This window comes from Ixodes scapularis, unplaced genomic scaffold (genome assembly GCF_016920785.2).
Source record: "Ixodes scapularis isolate PalLabHiFi unplaced genomic scaffold, ASM1692078v2 PGA_scaffold4__175_contigs__length_147842914, whole genome shotgun sequence".
Classification (NCBI taxonomy): Eukaryota; Metazoa; Arthropoda; class Arachnida; order Ixodida; family Ixodidae; genus Ixodes; species Ixodes scapularis.
Genome location: NW_024609879.1, coordinates 50,042,842 through 50,052,628, shown reverse-complemented (window position 1 = coordinate 50,052,628; position 9,787 = coordinate 50,042,842). Strand labels below are relative to the sequence as shown.

General features: G+C 47.1%; 1 pseudogene; it reads right to left on the bottom strand.

The window, feature by feature from the left end:
• Positions 1–6,515: 6,515 nt before the first annotated feature.
• Positions 6,516–6,974, bottom strand: LOC115316588 (annotated as a pseudogene).
• Between the last annotated feature and the right edge of the window lie 2,813 nt (positions 6,975–9,787).

Genomic DNA, 9,787 nt, shown 5'->3' with positions numbered 1-9,787 from the left:
AAAAAAAAAAGACGTATTAGCGCGCTCCACGCCAGTCATCACGAATAACACCGGCCACGAACTTTCGAGCCCCATCGCTCGACTCAACACCGAAACGACAAACGACAACAAACTGCATCAACACAACCCAAAAGTGAAGGCGTCTGCTCCCGTACTGCAACTAGCAGAAGTGAAGTGTTGAGCGCATGTCCCTCACAAGAATATATAAAAAATGCTTTGCGCAAGGATCATTCCACTTATTATAATTACATAATAATGAAATACCAATAATATTTTTTTTTTAAATCGGATTCAAGCTAGTCGGACTGCTCATAACACTGGTCTACCATGAAAATAACAAAAATTTTAACTTCTTCGTGACCGGTTTAGGATTTATTGTTAAAACATCGTTATTTTTCGCAACGGACTAACATTATAGATTTTGCCTCCATACTTTTTAAATGCAAACCGTTCTTACATACGGCTGTCCATTGCGCCGTGTTTTGTGTCTTCTATAAATCTGTAACGTTCAGCGACTAAAGAGCTCACCCGCACATGTCAAGCTTATATACGCCGCGGGAAGAAAAGCATGTTGAATAGGAAGTGTCGGGCGCAGTGTCGGTGTTGTGTTTGCGTTTATGTCGGTGATGTGTAGTGCGTGGTGATGGTGTTGTCTGTGATGTATGTAGGATTCTGTATACTTGTGATCTGTCGTACCGAATTAAGACACTAGTTATCTTTTTTATAGACTGCTAGACATCCCGCAAGGTGGCGCAAGTTACCGCCCAAATTCAAATAGTTTGCTCGAGTTATTTGTCCATTTAAGTTCGCTTTTCTGTCTAGCGGCTCGATCGTAGCTACCGACGCCGCCGACCGCCGACGACGCACGTACGTACCTTTGCACGTAGCTACGTCCGCCGCTTGAAGACTGTTTACTGTGTATAAAAAGACATCGAACGAGAACAAACGCCGTCCTGTGTACTCTCAATTCAGCTGAAAGGCGCGCAGCTCATGTGCTCGTCTCTCGCCTGTTCTCGGCTGCTGGCCGCCATGTTTTATGAGCACGCTCAGCCAACACGCTCAGCCGTGCTTAGCGGAAGAAAAACACGGTGTATCGTGTTAAGTTTACACAGCACCTCATGTGTAGACGAAAAACACAGATGGTTTCGTGTAAAACGAACACGTTTCGACGTGTCCGCTATGGGACAACGGTTTACACGTCTGGGCGTGTTATTTTTGCTAACAGTGTACGCTTTGGGGGAACACGTTGTATAAACATGAAACCAAACCGAGATGCCCCTTGTCCCGGCGAGAGCCGTCAGCAAAATTACACTCACGTTAAAGCCGCGCTCGTTGAGCCAGGCGAAGGATAGCACGAAGAGGAAACCAGCATCCGATATGGCCAGAGAGCCCATGTAGAGACTCGACGTCCGTGACTTGAGGTGGGTGAAGAGGAACGTGACCAGGGACAACACGTTGCCCACCAGCCCCACGTAGATGACCACTGGCATGTAGACGGCGTTGAGCAGATCCAGCACCTGAACGGCCATGGACGGTGACGGCGGGACGCGAGTGCTTGCCGCGGGTCGTGCCAGGGTCCATTCGGTCGAAGACAGCGTAGCTAGTGAACTGTTGTCTTGTACGGCTCTCTGCATGCTGGCCACGAGGCTGAGCGTCTCTGCCATGGGCCCGGATTACCTGGACAAGGCGGGAGAGATGGAGCGACGCTGCCGTTTTGGACGTCGTCAAGCACTTGCTGAAGACATGTTTGAAGCGTACTTATGTATAATGTCTGAAGACATGTTTCTATCGTACTTATGCGTGACGCAAAATATTTATTGAACAGGCATGAGGCGTGTGTGGAGACAGACAATTGTGTACAGTTTGCAGCGTCTTTCGTGTAACGCATGAGTTGTGTGGCCGCGGCTACGGTCTGTTCGCACAGTACCGTTTTCTTGCGTTGCGTTGTGTAACGTGAACTTGCGTCCTCTTACCATGAGAGTCATGCGGACATCCATGCTATTTAGAATCCTGCCAAACAATTCAAGGAGTAGGCTGCCACGCGAAATATGATATGAAGCATGGATATCTGAATGACTCATAACGTAACTTTAAAAAATCGTGCAGCTTTGTTTATTCGTTTGAACGCGATGAAATGCGATAGCTTTGCGGGAATATTGTTAGTGACTATGACTAGGAAAGGAGATGGTACGTTCATCAAATGTTCAAATACGCCAAGCACAGATCGAGGACGACGTCGAGGACTTCGTTCTAGAAAACGACGCTAAGAACCACGTCTAGGGCGACCTCTAGGACGGCTCTAAGGATCACGTTCAGGACGACGTCAAAGTCGACATCTAGGACGACGTCCAGGACGTCCTGAGGGACGATATCGAGGACGACTCTAGGACAACATTGAGGAGGGCGTCAGGTCAAGCAAGCTCGTAGGCTTACGCGACCGGACGCTTTGGCGAACGTAGCTTACGCAGCCGGCGCTTAGGCGAACGGCGTTTACGAGCTTACGCAACTGAAGCTCACGCTTCCAGCCACAATCTCTTCCACCACGGGCGTTACCTGACCCTGAGAACGCGATCGTGAACTTCATTCACTGGTGTTACGTGACTTTGAAGAGACGATCTTGAGAGTGGCGTGGCGTTTTAAGCTCCCGCTTAAAAGATAGACCAGAAGCAAACGCTCCTGTGTGAATAAGTCATTTTACATATTGCACGCGGTCTGTCTAATAAATGACGAAACTTATCAAAAGTGCAGTTGTTTACATTACGTTACGGAAACTTACTTCTGAATGCGCAATTTACCGTGACATATGTAGTTCACATTAGGCATTGCTACCAGTTCAAGGAGAAAGTCTAGCACGCGATATTCAAAAGACGGATGATTCGGCTACTTTTATTTTACTTGCGAGTACTTAAGGAAACGGCGCTTTGTCACCAGACTTAATTCTCACGATATTACAAATTAACTGTTTAGGCCGGTTTACACAGTGCCGCTTTTGTTACGTTACGTTACGTTACGAAAGCTTACGTACTATCGGGGAAAAATGAAATGCGAACAGAGGACCGCGTGGCTCGCGGTACAGGCTGCGCCGCCTGGAAGTGAGCCTAGGAGCGAGGGTGCGTGGCCTACTCCGACGTCTTCACGCCCCTCCCTCTGCGCTCCCCAAGCTTCAGCAGTGTGCCTCTTGGTGCGCTGAAAGCTATCACCGCTATCTTTGCTGGCTCAGCGCGTGCGGTGCGAAGAAGCTCGCCGCACTCGCCGAGCACGCAAAGATAGCGGTGACAGCTTTCAGCGCATTGAGAGGAGCACTGCCGAAGCTGAGGGAGCGCCAATCGAGGGGCGTGAACACATCGAAGTAGGCCACGCACCCTCGCCCCTAGGCTCACTTCCAGGCGGCGCAGCCTGTACCGCGAGCCACGCGCTCCTCTGTTCGCATTTCATTTTTCCCCGATAGTACAAGTAACCAAGACATTTTTGCTTCATTTTCCAACGACAATTCTCTTCAGCTACTCAGTCAAGCTGTCCCCTTCTTCGTACACCATCATCTTCTCTATTTCTCGTCATTTTCGTCTCGTAGCACTCTCCCGCTCCCCTTAAAAAAAAGAACGAAAGTTGATAAGCTCCTTTGATAACACAGTCAATATTGTCCTCATCGTAGTCTGTCTGCAAAAGATGTTCCCATTTTTTCTTGTGACCTTTACGAAACTTGAATTTGGCGCGCTCGTGGGATATATACCTTGACATACAATACATGCTCAGGAAAGCAGAGATGTGTTCCAAGAGGTCGTCCGTGAGTGAGATCCTCAAGGTAGCAGGAGACTGGCCCTCTCCCTTCCAAGGTTCGATAAGGTCCTCGGTATCGGGAACGCAGCTTAGCAGCTCTCCCGACAGAACGCAAGGTCCGTCTCGGAAAAACTTCGTCTCCAGTTTGAAACTGGAGCACATTGTGGTTACTGACCTCCGACATATGGCCAGTCTCTTTTTGACTTTGTCGAATGGTGTTCCGCACCTGCCTACGAATGTCATCAAGTAAAGCGCGCTAAGCGTCCGCGCGACGTTGTGTCCAGTTCACCCAAGCCTTGTCTCAATAGACAACTCCACGTGACGACCGTATAAGGGTCTAAACGGTACTCCTTTTGTAGTTTCTTGGTGTGACGTGTTCAGTGCGAACATTACGTGCGGCACAAAGTTATTCCAATTAGTATGCGTGGAGTTTAGGTACGCCGACATGATATCAGCAAGTGCACGGTTGCTCCTCTCAACTAGACCGTTAGTTTGAGTATGATACACAGGTGTCATAGAATGTCGTATGCCATGCCTCACCAGACAGTTCCTGAAATAGTGAGACTTGAACGGTGTACCACGGTGTGAGATTATTGAACGTGGCTTGCCTTGTCACAGAGCAATGTTGACTTCGATGAGCTCTAGGAAATCTGCGGTAGCATATGGCACCGCGAGGGCCTCTATCCTTTTTGTTAAGTAGTCAACAGCGACAATAACATAGAGATTTTCGTGCCGGGATGTTGGAAAATGTCCGAGAAAGTCAATTTCAATTAGCTTAAGCGGAAGCTCTGGAGGTGGAACTGGGTAATGGGGTACATTTCACTTAGTAGTAGGTGTCTTCCGAAACAGGCAGTGTTTGAATGCCTGAGCGTGTCAACCGACGTACGTCTTGACGTAAGCCACACCACCAAAAACGTGCAGAGATAGTGTTCCCGTCTAGTTGCCCCTTGAAATCGACAGGTTAGCAACAAACCAATGCGAAAAGGGCTTTAGGAAAACGTCGTATTGCCATCTGATAGCCCTTGGTCATCGCTGGTAGTTCTAGTTCCCCCCAAAAGGCGAATCGTTCGGTTTCGTGACAACTACCGAGAGCTCAAGAGCATCAATAAACAAGATGTCTTCCCACTACCTCGGTTAGATGACGCCTTACATCGCCACGCGAACGCGAAATATTTTACCACCCTTGGTTTGCTTTCGTGAAACTGGGAAGTAACTATAAAACCTGAAGATGCAAAGAAAGCTTAATTCGTAACACCTAACGGCCTATTTCAATACAACCTGTTACCATTCGGACTCGCTAATGCTCCGGCAACATTCCAGCAGCTAATAAATAAAGTGTTTGGGCATGTCTAACGGTCAATGGCCTGGTCTACCTCGACGGTATCATCATTTATGCCCCTACATTCGATGAACATAAGCTTCAACTTCGTCATGCACTGCAGTCTCTATCTGATGCTGGACTTAAACTGAACGCTAAGACGTGTCTGCTCGGCTTTCCACAAGTCTCAATTTTGGGACACTCGATCAGTACAGAAGGCCTCCTCCCTGATCTCGAGAAAGTGCGAGCCATAGAAGAACATCAACCCCCGAGAACAATCAAAGAGCTAAGAAGCTTCATAGCATTCCCATCCTATTTTCGGCGTTTCATAATAGATTTCGAGAGACGCACACAATTCTTAACTACCCTTTTACTGAACGAAACTACCTTCACCTGGGGGAAGGCTCAAAGACGTTAACTTGGCAAGATGAATTTGCCAGATCTCAAAATACTCTGCATGCCCACTTCTATCAGCTGATCTCATGGCTCATGACGTTTTCTTTCAACTTCGGACAATAGACCCCTTTCGAAATACCGCCCTCTGTTAGCAGCTGTGTAGTCCCTTCACAATGGCGGACTAAAACCTCAACGTCTCCCCCCCCATGGCACACTGGAAAAAACACACCCACAGAAAAAGATGATGAGCGCAGTGACATTGCGCGGGCGATACAGTTTGATTGGCTCGTTCACTCATAGTGCTGGCCGCGCTTCGACGTTCGCTATCTTATGGAATGATTTGCACGTTTCACGATGCAGTTGTTCCGCCCATTGTGCAGTGGTTCCGACCTTCAAATAATTGGCACGTGACTTTCGAAAGGGGTGTATATTGATGGCAAGCAATGAAATCCCGCATCATCAATGAACATAGATCTACCGAAAATGCACTAAAATTAATGCAGACGTCTTCAGGTATTTCCTGCACTGCTGATTGCTCTCTCGAACGACAGTCCGGGATGTGCACTCCTCTCCCATTGGCACAGCGTGAATGGCTACTATCTCCCGTCCGTCAGTGAGTCATCACGTCTGGTTGCGCCGCCACGGGAGATTTTGTAGCAAGCTAGATACAACTCACACATTAATGATCCTTACTGCTGAGCCGGTGTTCACAAAAGCACTAACCTCCTGGTTGAGTTTATTTATTTATTTATTTATTTATTCATCCTGCAGGCCATTTCAGGCCCAAGTAGGGTGGTACAAGAAAGAAAAAAGCATAACCAAACAAAGTAAACCAAAAAAATGTGGCACACTGGAGCTCACAAAACAAATACACAAGTTCAAAGGGTCTATAGATAACACAACAATGGGGTTACTGATAGCGCAATAGAGCACATAAAAAATAAGGTAAGAACGCTAGTGACACGTTATTTAAAATCATGACTACAACATTACTGAAATATTTAAAAAAAAACATGAAAGCGCGTTAGAAATGCGAAAAACGTGCATCAACAAATTGTTCTACGGTCGTACACGCAACAATCCCTTCAGGTAAAAGATTCCATTCATCTACAGTTCTGAAAAAGAAAGAAAACTTGAACACATTGGATGACGATCTAAAGGGTCGAATGTGGTGCGAGTTGTTTATCCTACTGGAGTGCTTGAAGGGAGGGAGCAAATGCATGGTAGGATCGATACCGGTTTGCCTGTTCGCAATACAGTACAAAAGTTTTAGGCTAGCTAACTTACGTCGGGCGCACAAAGGTTCTATGTTTGACAACGACAACATCTCAGTGATAGAATCTGTCCTTTTGTACCTGCCGTACACAAATCGTAGGCTCTGGTTTTGGATACGTTTGATTTTAGAATAATCAACTTTGGTATAAGGTTCCCATACTACAGTGGCGTACTCCAACATTTGCTATATTAGGGTCTTATAGGCGGTTAGTTTAGTGGATATTGGTGCCAGCTTTAGTTTTCTTCTAATGGAAGAAAGTTTTCGGAAGGCAGCTGAGCATATATTATCTACATGCAAGCTCCAGCTAAGGCCAGGAGTGAGCGTTATTCCCAGATATTTCACGGAGTCGACCTTGGAAACGGAGGAGCTATCGAAAAGGTACTCAAAACTTAGAGGGCTTTTTTTCTTAGTGAATGTAATCGCTATCGTTTTTTGTAGATTAAGTTTCATCTGCCATTTCTTGCACCATTCAGACACTGAATCCAGGCCGTTGTTGAGCATAATCTGGTCCTCGACACTCTCCACTTTCGTATAAAGGACACAATCGTCATCAGAAAGCCTGATCGGGATTTTTTTGCTGATATCATTCACAATGTCATTTATGTAGACAAGAAATAATAACGGGCCTACGACTGATCCCTGGGGGACACCGGAAAAAACGTCAAGGGAGGGAGAACGGGAACCATTGATTTCAACATATTGCTCTCGGTTGTACAAATAGCACTTGATCCACTGCACCAAGTCTTCACTATTACCAGCGTTTCTTAATTTAAAAAGTAGTGAATCATGGGAAACAGTGTCGAAGGCTTTCGAAAAGTCGATAAAAACAGCGTCCAGCTTGCCCTTTTTCACTAAGAATGGTTACTAATTCTTGCACGTTGCAAACGAGCAAACGAGCCTTGTAGTGGTAGAGCGATTACGCCGAAAACAATGCTGGGAGTCAGTAAAAAAATTGTTGCTGTCGAGGTAATCAGTAATATGCTTGTTTACAATGGTGCTCAAGAAGCTTGGAAGATATGCAAGTTAAAGATATGGGTCGGTAGTTCGAAACGGAAAGCTTATCACCCGCCTTATGGACCCGTACTACGTGCGCGCAAAGCCAGTCGACTGGAACAAGCCCTTCTTTCAAAGAGGACGTAAATATTATACACAGAAACATTGACGTCCACTCAGCATACCTCTTCATAAATTCAGCAGGAATGTCATCTGGGCCAGACGCTTTTTTACTGTCTAAATTAAGTAACATAGCAAAGATACCTTGGGCTGTCACAATTAGGTTCGACATGGGAATAGAAGTGCAACTTGAAAGTGCAAGGTAGTCTACTGCGTTTATTAGTCTGGTAGGGACAGACTGAAAATATGTATTAAACTCGGTACTTATTACCCTCAGAGTATCTATGACTACATTTTGTATTTTAACTTTCTCAACCACTGCACGTGAGGGAGACAGATATCGCCAGACTTTTTGAGGAGAATCTCGCATAAAGGTAGGGAGAGTTGGCGAAAAAAAGGATGTTCGACCCTCCAAAAAAGTTCCACAATATAAATAGAGATGTGGTGACCAGTAAGGTTAAGGCACATGTACACGCGTTTCTGTTTGTTTAAGTAGGCCTGAGGTAACGTTGGAGACTAGATGAGCTACCCCCGAGCCCTGCCCCGATGTCTAGTGATATCGCTTCCCGGGTGGGAAGCAGTTTTGTACGAAACAGCGTTCCTGGAACGCGTTCCTTTTAGGAGGAAGGGAGGAACGCCGCCGTTGCATTTGGCGTCGATAAAACTGGAACAGGAACTCGTTATATTTTTAAGGGAGCAAAAAAAAAGGAACGGCATTCCTTTTTCGTTTCGTCCAGCGGGGAATTTTTAATGTTTTTTATGAGAGAGAAACTAACAAGTATCAAAAATAAGGACAACTTTTAGGGATTCAAAGCTTAAAGTTCCTCTTTTTTGTTAGTTTTGACAGGCTGCTCGAAATCCCTCCGCAGTTAGCAGTAACAAAGGAGATACGCCCGCGCGGCGGCATGCGCCCCAGACACGCAGCACAAAAGCCGAAATAAAAACGAGGCTACCTGGCCGCTTCAAAGAGGCAACGCGCGTTCCAGCGCCGATACCTGACACCAGAAATTAAAGTTGGGGCAGAGTTATACGTCTCGATTAAAACGTCCGAGGACACCTAAGCACTTCTTATGAGTTCTGTATGCGAAAGCAAGAATGTCGTTCTTCCGCTCTCTTAATTCGTCCGTGGCGCACTAGAGTGGACGGCCACGTTTCGCTACTGCCGAGGTAGCGGCCGACGGCCGAGCGCGCGATCTCGTGAAGTGGCCGCGCCGCGCTGAACTCGGCCGTGCAACGTTTCCGGAGCTTGTCCGTGCGGGCACTGCTCCCTCTCTCTTACCGGCGGCCGGAACGCGGCGTGCGCTGTGCTGCCATGTAGAGGTCTTCTCTGGTGGCGGCTTTTGGAACTACGCCACGCGAGCGCGAATGAGAACCTTGTTCCTTAAAACTATGACTCGCGCCAGCAAATGGGAGTCTATCGATCAGATTTCTGCTAAAGACGACAGGCTTCGCTCCATTGGGACAGAGGAAGGTGCCATGGCGCGAGTTCAAAAGCTGTGACGTCGGTGCGCTCAATCGGACAGTTAATGCTTTCGCATTTATAATATATTTCTGAAGAGAAGGATATCGATAACGTTTTGTTACTTATTTTAGCGTTCGTGTTGTGGGGTCCCTACTTGGTATACGAGTCGGGTGCAGGCGCGCCGCAAAAACAACGAGCACGAAAAGGTCGTTTAAAAGGCGGCATCTTGAAACACTGACGCACGTTTACCCATGCCGCGAGCCCCTCCCCTCCCCTCCCTACCGCGTAGACCAGGGGGATGTGTGAATTTCAATGATAGATCCGGAGCGCGTTCCACAGAGCCGCAAGGGCGGCAAAATTCCTTTTCGTGGAACCCGCTCCGAAGCGACGAGCGAAAGATGGACTCGTATGTTTGGAGTGACCCACTGACCTGATCGGCCGTTCG